The sequence below is a fragment of the Rhinopithecus bieti genome, unplaced genomic scaffold, assembly GCF_001698545.2.
Source record: "Rhinopithecus bieti isolate Rb0 unplaced genomic scaffold, ASM169854v2 scaffold_24392, whole genome shotgun sequence".
Lineage (NCBI taxonomy): Eukaryota > Metazoa > Chordata > Mammalia > Primates > Cercopithecidae > Rhinopithecus > Rhinopithecus bieti.
In genome coordinates this window covers 4,134,397-4,147,477 of record NW_016812542.1, presented here as the reverse complement: position 1 = coordinate 4,147,477, position 13,081 = coordinate 4,134,397, and the positions used below count along the sequence as shown (strand labels likewise).

At 44.4% G+C, this 13,081-nt stretch overlaps 1 protein-coding gene across 13 annotated transcripts in view; it reads right to left on the bottom strand.

Moving 5' to 3' along the window:
• The window catches only part of NAV1 (neuron navigator 1), a 288,276-nt gene that overhangs the window by 70,441 nt on the left and 204,754 nt on the right, over positions 1-13,081 (bottom strand). The window lies entirely within an intron of this gene.

Here is a 13,081-nt window from a genome sequence, read left to right as displayed (position 1 = left end):
TTTATCCTGGCCAATGAAAACACACGGTGTTTGAGTTGAGCACTGTCATTTTGAAGGAATCACTGGAGAAGCACTATTGAGGTAAAACATTACCCGAATCCATTTCTCTAATAAGGACATTTGAAAGATACACTACACATTCTTACACCAACTTTAACCACTCTTCAATCCCAGACAGCAGTCAAACATAAGGTCACCAAATTTTCCTATCATACAGTGGATAGTAGAATTTAATTAAATAGGGGGCTTCTCTAGTTACCCAATTATGGGCTGAAATTTAATATAGCACAATTGCCTCTGCTTTTTACATTTATGAAATATGCAATGTAGTTCTTACAGGGGCTCATCAATCCTGTCTCCTAGGATAAACTGCAGTATGTATGCCACAGTGGCTCCAAAATAGACCATTTTAAACGTATTTATGTGATGGTTTTTTCTCTGAAAAGCCACGGCTAAGATATGTGAAGGCCCTTCCTCAGGGAAGTTTCCTTTGGGAAGCTTCCTTCCAAAGCCTTCTCTGCTTGGGGGATGTGAGTTTCCAACTCATTTTCAGATCCCAGACAGAGCTGAGATACTGTACAAGGTAGCCTTTAATTTGAGCCCCTCTTTCCCCTCAAAACAACCCCCACATTCTTTCCTAATGTAAAGATTTCCAATAACAGCACAAAACTAGCAGTTAATAATAGGTCCCAACATGTAAATTACAGTGGTCTCCAAAAATAAAGCTTCATGGGGGAAAAATTTGCAAGTTACCACTGTGAGGTAGATGCAGTAAAGAACAGTTTCCTCACACCATGGAAATCTGGATGTCTTTGCACAACTGGCACACAAATATTCTGAACACAGTCCTTAGAAATGATTTTTTTGGTGTAAACCAAATTATGACTTTTCCCTACCTCGCCTCTCTGTCTCCTTCTCCTCAACGAACCTTACAATTAAACACCCAAAGCTTGTTCCTAAGCCTAAGTCTTTCTTTACATTTCTAGAGAGCAATTAAAAAAAAAAAAAAAAAAAAAAGGCAAAGCTGTAATCCGTTACCTTCTTAGCACTTTGTCTAAGGTGATGACTGGGACCATGTGTTATTTGTGAAGTTTTCTTTCTTGCCAACCAGCCCATAAATGCTTACATCCTTGAGATCCTTAGAATAAGAGTGCTTGTTAAGGATTTCAAAAGAAGTGCTCCCAAGAGGCCCTCTTAATTCATACATTCTGAATAGCTTCCTCCCCCACTAAGATTCTCTACTCTTTTTATTAATACTACCAAGGAACACTGGGCAGGTTTGTCCAAAGAAATCCATTTAGAAATTCCATGGAATAGAAAGTTCACTTGTCTCTTTAATTCAGGTCTTAAGGAAGGTTGAGTTGTCACTCTCACCATGGGGGGGATCAGTGATCCGGCCTTGGAGGGCTTTGTAATTTTTATAGACCTCTTGCCTTCATCTTTATTTCAGAATTAACCGCCTTCTTATCTTAAGTCATTTAGTTCATGGACTGCTTACTCTTGGTGAAATATCTTTGTTGAGGACTCTGAAGGTTTTCACTTCAGAGAACAGGACAGCTGAATACCACATTGTGCATGGAGGTCAAAGGTCGGCACTGGAGAGAAAACCCAGCTAATGCATTGTGAAAGACCTTCAGTTTTATGGGTGAGTTTTCCATGCATGTGAAAGTAAGCACATCTCTCACCTATTACAGAGCTTTGAACAAAAGAACGAAAAGAAAAAGGAATCTTAATTCTTAACCAATAAGTGGATGAAGTAAAGATCTTATTCCAGAGAAACAAACCATACACAGGTGTTCAGGCAAGGTAAAAAGCCACTCATGACATGCCCCAGGCATGACGTCCTGCCCACTTACAGATGAAGAATGAATGCAGGAAAGAATAACAGGGAACTGAAAGGATTTAAACTTCTCAAACCTTCACCTGCAAATGCCAGCTTTACCAAACATTTTTGAAAGGCAGATGTTCTACTCAGTTTTTACAGAATCAGGTACTGAAGTGTCTATAGTGCTTTGCAAATATTAATACCTGACCATTTTCGTAACCGGTTATTGCTTTCAACACCCCATGAGATTGGATTGCCATATTTCTGTGTCAAATCCTTACTGATGCACTTTCCATTCAGACAAAATTCCATTCTCTCTAAACTGTCTTATACCCATTATGTGCCTCTCAACTGCCAGTGAACTTCATTCTTCTTCAAAGGGGGGAAACTAAGGCTGGAAGATTTGCCTTCAGTCGTGGAACACATCAGTGAAAAAGCCAGCATTAGATGTTTAGGTGCTTTATCTCTTCAGTGCTAAAAATGCACTCCAACCTGGGCTGGATATCAAACATATACTTAGCAGGACATCAATCCTTTCCCTGGCTTCTCTGACATGTTATTTTACATATGCTTTCCTCAAGATGCCTCCTGCCACATCACCTCCCCAAGGTTGGAAGGCAGAACAGTTTTTGTTATCTGAAGATACATATCTTAGAGAAAAATAACAATTTTGAGAACACAGGAAATGACTGGCTAGGAAATTACTTTTGGTATTAACATGCTTTTCTTGGGCAACTATGAGTGAAATTCCTGTTCTGAGGCTTTATGATCAGTCTAGGACTTTTGGCATAATCCTTAAAGAAGTCAAAAGAAGGAAGATTGAAATTTAAAGAAGAGAAAGTTAATCAAAATCAAACTGGTTTTGTTTCTAGAGGAGATGCCTTCAGGCAATAGACAGAAATAAAAACATCCTGCTCTTTCTTCCATCCTATTCTGACACAGGGTAGATCCAGACCACTTCTCAATTTAGTAAAGGGGTCCTCACAACTTCACCCCACCCTCCAGCCCTCCTCCAATCTCAGAAAGGCAGGCGGGCCAAAAATTCCTGCCTGCCTTTCTGAGATTTGGAGGTGACAGCCCCTCTGGGCATCAACCAAGTGGTAGGTGTGAGTAAATATAAGTTTCATCAATTATTACTCCGAAGAGTTGAAAATGAATAAATACAAGCTATGACTTGGGCACTAAAAATATGTCCTCTGTCTCACTTAGGGAGAGCTTATTTAGATCTCATACAGATTTGGACAAAGAAAGACACAGAAAAGACCTAATTTGGTGGCTTGCAAGCCCTTTTTTAAGAAGAGCAATCGTTTTTACTAACACTTTAACCAGAAGTCCTCAATGTAAGAAACAGGTAAACACAGGGCTGCTCTGTTTGAAAGGGAGGCAGAGGCACCAAGTCCACCTGCCCCTCTTCCTCCACTCCCCACCCTGACTTGGTCAACTCTCATACCACGAACAGTTTATCTCAGTCATTTCTCCCCTATCACTGATGCACCAAGTCATCCAGGCAGATGGGTGTTTTTCTGCTTTGGGAGACTTCTAAGGAAGGGCTTTTCATACCTTCCTTAGGCACTCATTACATGTAAAATCCTTGCAGCAGTAGGTCTTTGTTATAAAAAAATTACACAGAAAGTTGCCAGTGAACCTCAGTGTCATTCAAAGTACTAAGCTCAATGGAGTTTTTCCTGATACACTTCTGCTTTTCCAACTTGAGTCTTCACACCCATACCTACAGTGCATTGTCAAGTCTAGTGTCAGTTTCTTTAAGATGGAGCAAAATTTTAACAACATAAAGCAATCTGAAAGCGAAATCCTCTAGAGTTTTATAATCTCCTCTAACCCTTCAAGTCCTACATATAACTCAGCAATATGCCTTTTCTTTTCTTTTCATTTTGGAGACAGAATTGCTCTGTTGCTCAGCTGGAGTGCACCTTGATGTCCTAGGCTCAAGTGATCCTCCAACCTCAGCCTCCTGAGTAGCTGGGACCACAGGTATGTGTCATCATGCCTGGCTAATTTTGCTTTTTCTTTTCTGGAGAGACTGGGTCTCGCCATGTTGCCCAGGCTAGCAATTTCCCTTTTGAAACATCCAATATAGTCTTTATGGAAACAACTTTCTTTTTATGTTCAAATTTCATCAATTTATGTAATAATTAAATTATCCAAGTTCAACTGGCATAAACAGGCTTGGGAGCAAATGCAATTCTAGGAAAGCATTCAACTTGATTGGTGGAGCAGAAGGATGCAGGCACACTTGAGAGCAGCCTGTTGGCAACCTGTGCTCCGTGTGCAGAAGGCACACAGTCAGAGGGAATAGTGAGCAAGTTGGTGCAAAGGCTGTGCTCTATCTGATGCCCAGAACCATTTTGGAAAGACAAAAGTGAAATTCACAAAGCTGAAGACATCATCACAGCTCCCCTTCTGACTTTTGCTGCTTTTCAATATATTTCTCTTTGCTTCACTTCTGAATATTTTGCTAAATGGGGATGAGTAAGTGAGGCTAATAACCGTTATTGCTGATTCATTGGGCTGAAATCACATGGCCAGCATTATTTAACTTTATGACATTATTTCACTGGTAGAATTATTCTCAGTTAGAGAGAGTCTTTTTCTTTTTTTGAAATGGAGTCTCATTCTGTTGCCCAGGCTGGAGTGCAGTGGCATGATTTCAGCTCACTGCAACCTCCGCCTCCCAGGTTCAAGCAATTCTCCTGCCTCAGCCTCCCGAGTAGCTGGGATTGTAGGCACCTGCCATCACACCTGGCTAATTTTTGTATTTTTAATAGAGACAAGGTTTCACCATGTTGGCCAGGCTGGTCTTGAACTCCTGACCTCAAGTGATCTGCCTGCCTCAGCCTCCCAAAGTGCTAGGATTACAGGCGTGAGCCACCACACTGGGCCAGAGAGAGTCTTAGTTCAACTTTATAAAAGGGACATGGGGTAGCTAAGAGCCCTACCTGAGCAGACTACTATGTCAAAACCAGACACCAAACCCAGGAGTCCCAGCTTCTTTAGGGGGCTCCTATAGGCTCCACTGTCTCCCTGGCAAAGCAAATTTTTTTCCAGGGTCTTGTGGACTCTCTGGGGATCAAAGCTGCTTTTACAATGAATAGCTCTGTGCAAATTCCCAGAATTAGTTTCTCAGATAGCAGGAATGCTCCTAAACCAGGTTGCGCATGAGTAAGCAATGATTTCCTCCCTCCTGCAAGAGGCTCACGGCTAGTTTCTCAGACAGAGGACGTGACAGGCCACTTTTGCCCCCTGAGGTTCTGAGGCCAGGAGTAGAGCTTGGTGGAGGCTGGTAGGTTCCCTGCTGAGGTAACTGAGGTGCAGCAGCCCAGATTCCATCTCCCTTTCTAAACACTCCACACATGCGAATGCTGGAGGAGCACAGCTTTGCCAGGGATTTCCATGTGAAAACCCCAGAAAAGAAACAACTTGAAATATCATGGCAAACATGAGATGCACCCATAAAAGATGAAAGCAATTGCTATAAACCACGTGAAAAAGCTGGTGTTATTACGTATACCTCCTCCTTCACACTGAATTCGTAAGAGTGAGAGGAGGACCCTTTTAATGGGACAAGGAAAATTAATAAATTAACATACTGCTCATACACTGCAAAGGTAATAATTCCAAAACACATCATGAGCACTGAGAAGAGTAGTCTTTATGAAGTTTTCTCAGTCAGAGAGCTGCCTTTCCAGGGAAGGCAATCTACAATCTTCCCCAGGATCAGCTCAACACTAGCCTAGAAGGCATCTGCAAAGTTGTTAGGCATGAATCCCATATATTGGGGACCCACTCCGGTGGGGTTGCCATAAGGAGCTCTGGGTTCTGGAAGAAGGATCCCAGGATAAGCACTCAGTAACAGCTGGCATGGGAATCTGAGTTGGCAACCCAGGACCTGGAAACTACAAGGATGTTTACCTAGAACTTATGAAGAGAGAAGCTTAAATGGGGGAAAAACAGTACAAATTATGGGCACCAAATACATATATAATATAGGAAATGGGAAGAAATGGCAGAAACTTCCAGAATATGAATGTGTAGCATAAGGTAAACAAGAGATTTCATTAGGGAACTTTTTCCAGATAAGAGTGAGGCATCCATTTCCAGGGATCTGATTAACCACTCAAGCACTGCCCTTCAACCACATATCAGAGGGAATAAATAGGAGCAGGATCTAGGATGTGTACCCTGGAACACCCTCTGCTGTCTTCGCCACTGTGTCTAGGGGCAAAATTCCAGAAATCCATGGCACCCAAGAATAAATCCCAAGTATGTGTTCTCCTTCAGGGCCTTTGAGCCACAATTCCACCCCTGGCAGAAATACTACTTCTGTTTTAAAGCTGTTAAAAACCTATTTTTAAAATCATACAGTTGGCAGATCACCAAAATCAAAACTTGATAGTCTAGTATAGTCTTACAGAAGAATTTAAAATAATCCATGAGAAAATGTTCCAAGCCTGAAAAATAACACTTTCACACACACACCCGTACACAGGCAGGACCATGTGTGTGCGCGCTGGGGCAACTGCTTGCACAGTCCCAAGAATGGGGGCCCAGGAGGATGGCGAAGATGACAGAGTGGGATGGGCCATATGTTCCAATTTCTCTATACATTACCTATTGATCCACTGCCCCATCAATTCTCTTCAAGATTTATCTCAGGCCCAGGGCTCTTCTTCTACCTTCATACCTGAAAGTCTCCCTTCTTCCTGAATAGTGTCTCCAAATTTCTTCATTTTTATTTTTTTGAGACAGGGTCACACAGGCTGGAGTGCACTGGCATGATTAGAGCTCACTGCAGCCTCAACCTCCTGGGCTCAAGCAACCCTCCCACCTCAGCCTCCCAAGTAGCTGGAACTAATTTTTTGTTCAGCTAATTTTTTGTATTTTTTTGTAGAGATGGAGGTTTCCCCATGTTTCCCAGGCTGGTCTTGAACTCCTAGGCTCAAGCGATCCACCTGCCTCAGCCTCCCAAAGTGCTGGGATTACAGGCATGAGACACTGGACCTAGTCATTCTCTCCAAATTTCAATGCAGTCTACATTTGAACTTCCATGAGTTTCCCACACTCACTGCCCTCCTAATGTGCTGCTCCTTGACCTGGGCATAAATCTTCCTTTACATTTCTGACTTGCTTACTTTCTATTTCCAGCCACTGTTATTCCCCAATAACTGTTAAATACCCAATTCTATTACAAGTTAATCATAGTGTGGATTGGAATAGGTTGTCTTTTGTTACGTTTTTAGTGATTAACAGAATTTCTTGGCACATAGTAGGCAATGAATAAATACTTGCTGGTGGATTTGCTTCCATTTTATGTACCTGTTATGTTTCAGGTGACGTGATTTAACCTAATCGGAAGGGCTCTGTGTGTGACATGACACAGCATAAATATGGTATGTCCAAAGCTGTACTGCTATATTAGCTCTTACAATGGTATCCTATCAGCTATTTTTTGTCATCATCAAAAGATCATTACTAAGTTCCACATAAACAACACTTGGATAAAATCCCCTAGCCCCTAGAAACTTATAATTGGACAAAACTATCACCATATGGTGAGTAAATATGGGGAAAATATATATAGATATGTCTAAAAGCAAGGCTAGGCATGGTGGCTCACACCTGCAGTCCTAGCAGTTTGGGAGGCTGAGATGGGTGGATTGCTTGAGCCCAGGAGTTAGAGAACAGCCTGGACAACATGGTGAAACCCTGCCTCTACAAAAAAAAAAATTAGCTGAGTGTGGTGGCATGCACCTGCAGTCCCAGCTGCTTGGAGGCTGGGGTGGGAGGATTGCTTGAGGCTGGGAGGCAGAGGTGGCAATGAGCAGTGATCGCGCCACTGAACTGTAACATGAGTGACAAAGCCAGACCTTCTCAAAATAAATAAATAAATACAATAAAAGTAACTGAAGGCTGGGGAGCCTCATTAGCAGCTCTTCTTTATAGGAAATGACCATCTCAAAAGGGAACTTGATTTTCAAGCTTGCAGAAAGTACCCAGCTCTTTAGATTTACATTTAGTCTAGGGAGGAATGGCTGTATAGCCAGCCAGAGCTGGGTTTGAATTTCTGCTCCACTACTTACTGACTGACTTAGGACAGGCACTTTCCCTCCCTGAACATATGCGCACATCAGAAAAATGGTCATGTCACCATTAGCCTTCAGGGCAGCTGGCAGAGTAAATAAGATAACAAAGAAAACACCTATAAAGCACCCAGCTTGGTACCCAGGAAATCAGAAGTGGATACACAACTTTCCTCTTCTCCCTTCTTTTGAATAACTCATCCATTATTAAAATGGCACCTGCAACAATACACTAAGGAGGAAAACTGGTTCGTGAGAAAATTCATACTTGCTGTATATCCTTTGTAAGTCCATGGGATATATCAAGCATTCCTTGATTATGCTCAATACTTAAGGACCAGTGGCCAGGCTGTTGTGTATGTGTGTACATATGCATGTGTGTGGGAGGGATATTTGATATTCTTTCTTTTTCAATATTTCTTGCCCAATCATGAATCAGAGCCTTTATGGGATAAAGGCTTCCTAAGATGTAAATGTCCAAGAATTGAGCATTTCTAGGAAATTCCTGAAGCATCCCAAGAAAGTTAGGCTGAGGATGAATTCTCACATCCTACACATGCTCCACAAGTGTAGAATTATTCGATTCTGCTTCTATGGAAAGGGCAAGAGCAAGGACAGCCTAAGGACTCTGTTATTCCATGAACTAAACATGAGCTGACACTGACACCCAGGTCTAGAGGAAACAAGTCAGTGGCACTATCAAAGACCTCCAGATAGGATTCCTCCAGACAGCAGTGAAAAATTCATTCAGTTGTTTGTCTCAGAGGATTCTGTCTTAGATACGAAGTCTGTGTGACTGATGAAGGCACAGTGATGGTGGGTCTAGGCAGAGAAGTTGGAAGATGACACAGAACCTCTCAATTGGGAAAACTTCCCCTTTTCCTCAAATAAGCTCTTGTCCCTCTGGAAAACTCTTAGTTTCTCTTCAAAGCCCTAAAGAAAATGCTACCTCCTCTAGGAAGCTCTCCAGGACCACTCAAAGTATGGCCCCTGCTTGCTTGGCTTTCAGTTACTGCACATATGACCTGGTATCACAGTTACTTGCTGCCTTCTGCCTCCTCCACCAGACTACATCCTCCTGCATTATCCCCTCTCACATTTCTCATGGGTTGAAATAATATATTTAAAGTATTTGCTAACATTGATTGATCTGTTTTCATTGCAAGAAAACATAGCTCCTAAATGCAGGGACTATGGTCTGCCTTACTGCTCACTATTCTATCCCCAGTACCCAGAACTTTGCCTGGCATCTGGGAAGTGCTCACTAGAGTTTGTTGAATGAATGAATGAATGAATGAATGAATACATAAGTAGAGGTCAGCTCCTTAGGGTTCTGTCTGTTTCTCCAGCACCCAGCATAGTGGCTGGCACAAAGTTGTCAGGGAGGAAAGGTTAAATGAACAAAATTGCTTTTTAAAAAATAATCTTTTAAGTTTTAAAAAGTGGTCTATTTTTATGTAAATTGCTATCCAAACCAGGAATGTATAAATATGCCATCCTCATTAGCATAGAATTTGGACTGAATAGAAACCTGAAGATGGGCAATGAAGAATTTAAGCAAAAATTAGAGATATATTCTAAGCTGGGAACTGTTCCATGTATTATACTCATAGGCATCCTCATTGGAGTCCTAGTAAGACGGAAGAAAAAGATGCTAAAAAAACAATCTAAAGAATTTGGGAGAGACTCTTGCTTCTGGGAATGACTTCACGTGGTCATGATTTCACTTATCAAAGCCCACATGTTTAAAGCATTCTGCTCTTCATATTTTCTCATTGTCATTACATCCTAGTAAAGTAGATCAATCAGGAGCTATACCCATTTTTTAGAGAGGAAAACTGAGGCTAGAGGCTATGCAATCTCTGTAAGGTCACAAAGCTAATTAGTAGTGGGGTGAGTTCTAAATCAGGTCAGCTGACTCCAAGTTTAGTAATCTTCCCACTCCCCACTGGTTGGGTGGCAATTATAATTTTCACTTCATTCCAACTACAGCCCTGGGCCAACTCTAAACCTTTGCTGAGGCCGCCAATTACTCTCAACTTCTGCATCTTCAGCATTTAGTATTCCTGGGACGTCAACTGGTATTGGTAACAATAGTCTCCTTATAGCATAGTAGTTAGGGGTTGGCTTTAGAGTCAGACAGACCTAGGTATGAGGACAAATCCCACTACTGTGATCTTTAGTATGTCTACTTAACCTCCCTGTGCCTCAGTTTCTTCAACTGTGAAATGGGATGATAATAATATATACCTCATATGGTTGTTGCGAAGATTAAATGGAAAAATGGTTACAAAGCACTTAGTACAGGTTGTGTTTTACAGCCTCATGTTAAAATGAGAAAAGGTGATTAGCTGAGATGTTAGACACGGACTGTCCCCACTATTAAGATGCCTTCTGCTCATTAAGTCCCCCCCTCATTCCTCCCAAGCTCAGGGCAGGGGCTTTGCAGGAAGAGGTTAATCCAGCAAGTGTGGTTTGCCTGTGGTGTGCGTGCCTAGCCCCATAAAACCCTCTAACGAGAGGCAGCTCGTTGGCTTGGCTGTCCCTAGGCATTCTGTCCTCTCACAGAGGCTGAGTTTGTGCCAAGCCGAAGCCCTCTGCCCCAGGGAGTCTCTGTAGGTTGAGTCAGGCAACTGTAGTGAATAAGTCTTGTTCCCACTGATCCCCAGGCTCTAGCTAAGGGTTCCTTCCAGGAGGGAGTCTAGGAGTGCTGAATGGGATAGATGCCTGGACTTCCTGCTTGGAAGACACTGAAGGACAGTGTTTGCTGAGACAGGAAGAGAAGGAGTCTCCAGGAGAGACCATAATGTTTGAGATACACAAGAACAGTGCTTGTGGGCACAGCCTTCCATAATAGATGGAAGAATCCCAGGCATCCAGACAAGAAAGACATCTGCTCTGAAACAATGAAGAGGCCATGGACTGATCACAGCTCACTCATCAAAAGCTGGTCATGGAGATACCTGAGGGCCAATTAAGTCATTCATCCAGATACCCTCACATCTTCCCAGTGCTGCCTCCTTTGGAGTTTAAGGGAAACCTGATCCTGGAGGGTAAGCATCTCTTTGATCCCTGCTGGCCTCAGCGAAACATCATTTACAGGGAAAGTTTTGAGCCCTCCCTAGAGCAAAGGCTTGGGCTAAGCTCTCCCTCTGTGGATTGGAGCCAGGCTAGTTAAATTTTATATGTGAAGTGTGGCAATTCGAGGAATAACCTCCACTTTACAACATCCCCTGTCTCCTTGCCTACCAATAGCAATTGGCCTGAAAGTCTTGGGCTTGGATGGAAAGGAAACCACAGGCCTAACCCAGCTCCACCCTAGCAGGCTGGGTAGGTGTAACATGACCTGCTCCTCAACCTGGGCTATGGCAGACAGGTACCCGCCCTGGCACACCTGCCCAGAAGTCTGTTTCTGGTAAGGAGGTAGGTGAGTATTCAATAGCTATGGCCCCAGGATAGGGCACTAAGCTCTCTTTATAAGGGCAGGTTCCCGAGATGGAGTTGGGTAGAGGAAGGAGGCAGGGAGAATATCAATTCAAAAGAAAGAATGGGGTAACCTAGAAAAGGCTGTTGAGTAGGAAGGAAAGAATGATAGGCTCAGAGAAAGAGCATTGGGGTCACTTAGAGGACTTGCACACCCTCTGGGCATTGGGGAAGCAAAGAATTTAAGAGTAGAAGCAGTGCAAATATTGTTCGGGTGGCAATTATAATTTTCCTTGGGCACACCCTATGTGAATCTGAAGTAGGCTCTAGGTGGGGTGGCAGAGGTGGAGGAAAGAGAGAAGGTTATGAATAGTTCCTTCCCTTCGCCTTCTCCAGGACCCTGTGGGCTCTCCAGGACTCAGCCCAGGATCTCACCTGAAGTAAGAGGTCCCTACATGGGTCTATTCTCTGCTCATCAACTGGTTCCTTTTATGACACCACCATACCTACCAGTCATTTTGGCAAAGTGACCCCAAGGACCCAAGTCACATTCCAGGGGCTGCAGGGCTGCATTCTGTCATGCTACGGTAGGGGAAAAAAGTTTGGGGTCAGCGGGCGTCTGGCTTCCAAGGGGCTCCTGGTGCCCACGGTTTTGCAGGGCAGGAACGGAGGCAGAAGATGCCTCTCTTTTCAGGCCTGGCCCAATTCTTTGCTTTTACCCTAGACCTTTGTGTGCACAGTTGCAACTGAGACCCTGGAGGGTACTTGGGGCTCCCTTCGAGGCAATATGAGGAAGCAGGCGCATGTTACAGGGTGCAGGTCTGGGTTGTGTGAGGTTTGAGGTGGGAGTGGCCAGAGCACCAGGCACAGGGCCCAACCTCCAACTTCCCAGGTCTGCGGGAGGCTGAGGGGAAGGAGTGTGTATATGGAATGAGAATAGTGAGGTGGGAAGCCTCCCCTGCCCACCGCCCTGAAAAAAAGCAGAAACACCAGCCCCCTTTCTCAGGCCCGTGGAATTTCCTAATTCTCCCTTGGAAGTGCAGTTTCCAAGTCAGCTCAGAGAGTCCCAGGGCCAGCTGTGGTTACACTCACTTCCCCTTTATGAAGGAGCCTCTGTGCCTTGCCCTCACCTTACAAGACCAGTCCCTCACTGTGCGTCTCCCCAAATTGCCCGGCTCTCCGATCTTTCACCCCTTCCCAGGGTAGAGTACCAGGCTTCACTCTCTCTCGGAGGAATCCAGCCAGCAGTACGGTCACAAATTCAACGTCCCCTCCCTCCCGTTTCATCCTTCCGCCTCCCACCACCTCCTTTCACCCCAGGACGACCCCCGGAGCTTTCCGGAACTAGGGTGACCTTGGCAGGGCCGACCTGGGGCTGCAAGCCCCTCCTCCTTCCATCCGCCTGGTCCCCAGGACCCCCGACCCTCACAGCCCGGGCCCCCACGCGCCACAGCCGCAACCATCGAAGTTCAATCAAGTTGCGCTATTGTCTCAGCTCCGTCCAGGTCTCCTGGGCGCCTAAGCTCCTCTCCTTCCCTTTCCCTCCCTAGAGCCTTCCACACACCCACTCCCAGCCCCAAATGCCCATAAGCCAAACGTCCAGGAGCTCAGAGGCTCCAGCGGCGCAGGCACTCCTCTCTCTGGCGGAAAAGCGAGAGCGGCCAAGACCCTCCTTCTTGCGGACCCCACACCCACTGCCCCGAGACTGCAGCTGCGGCGGAACTTGGGGGCTGTG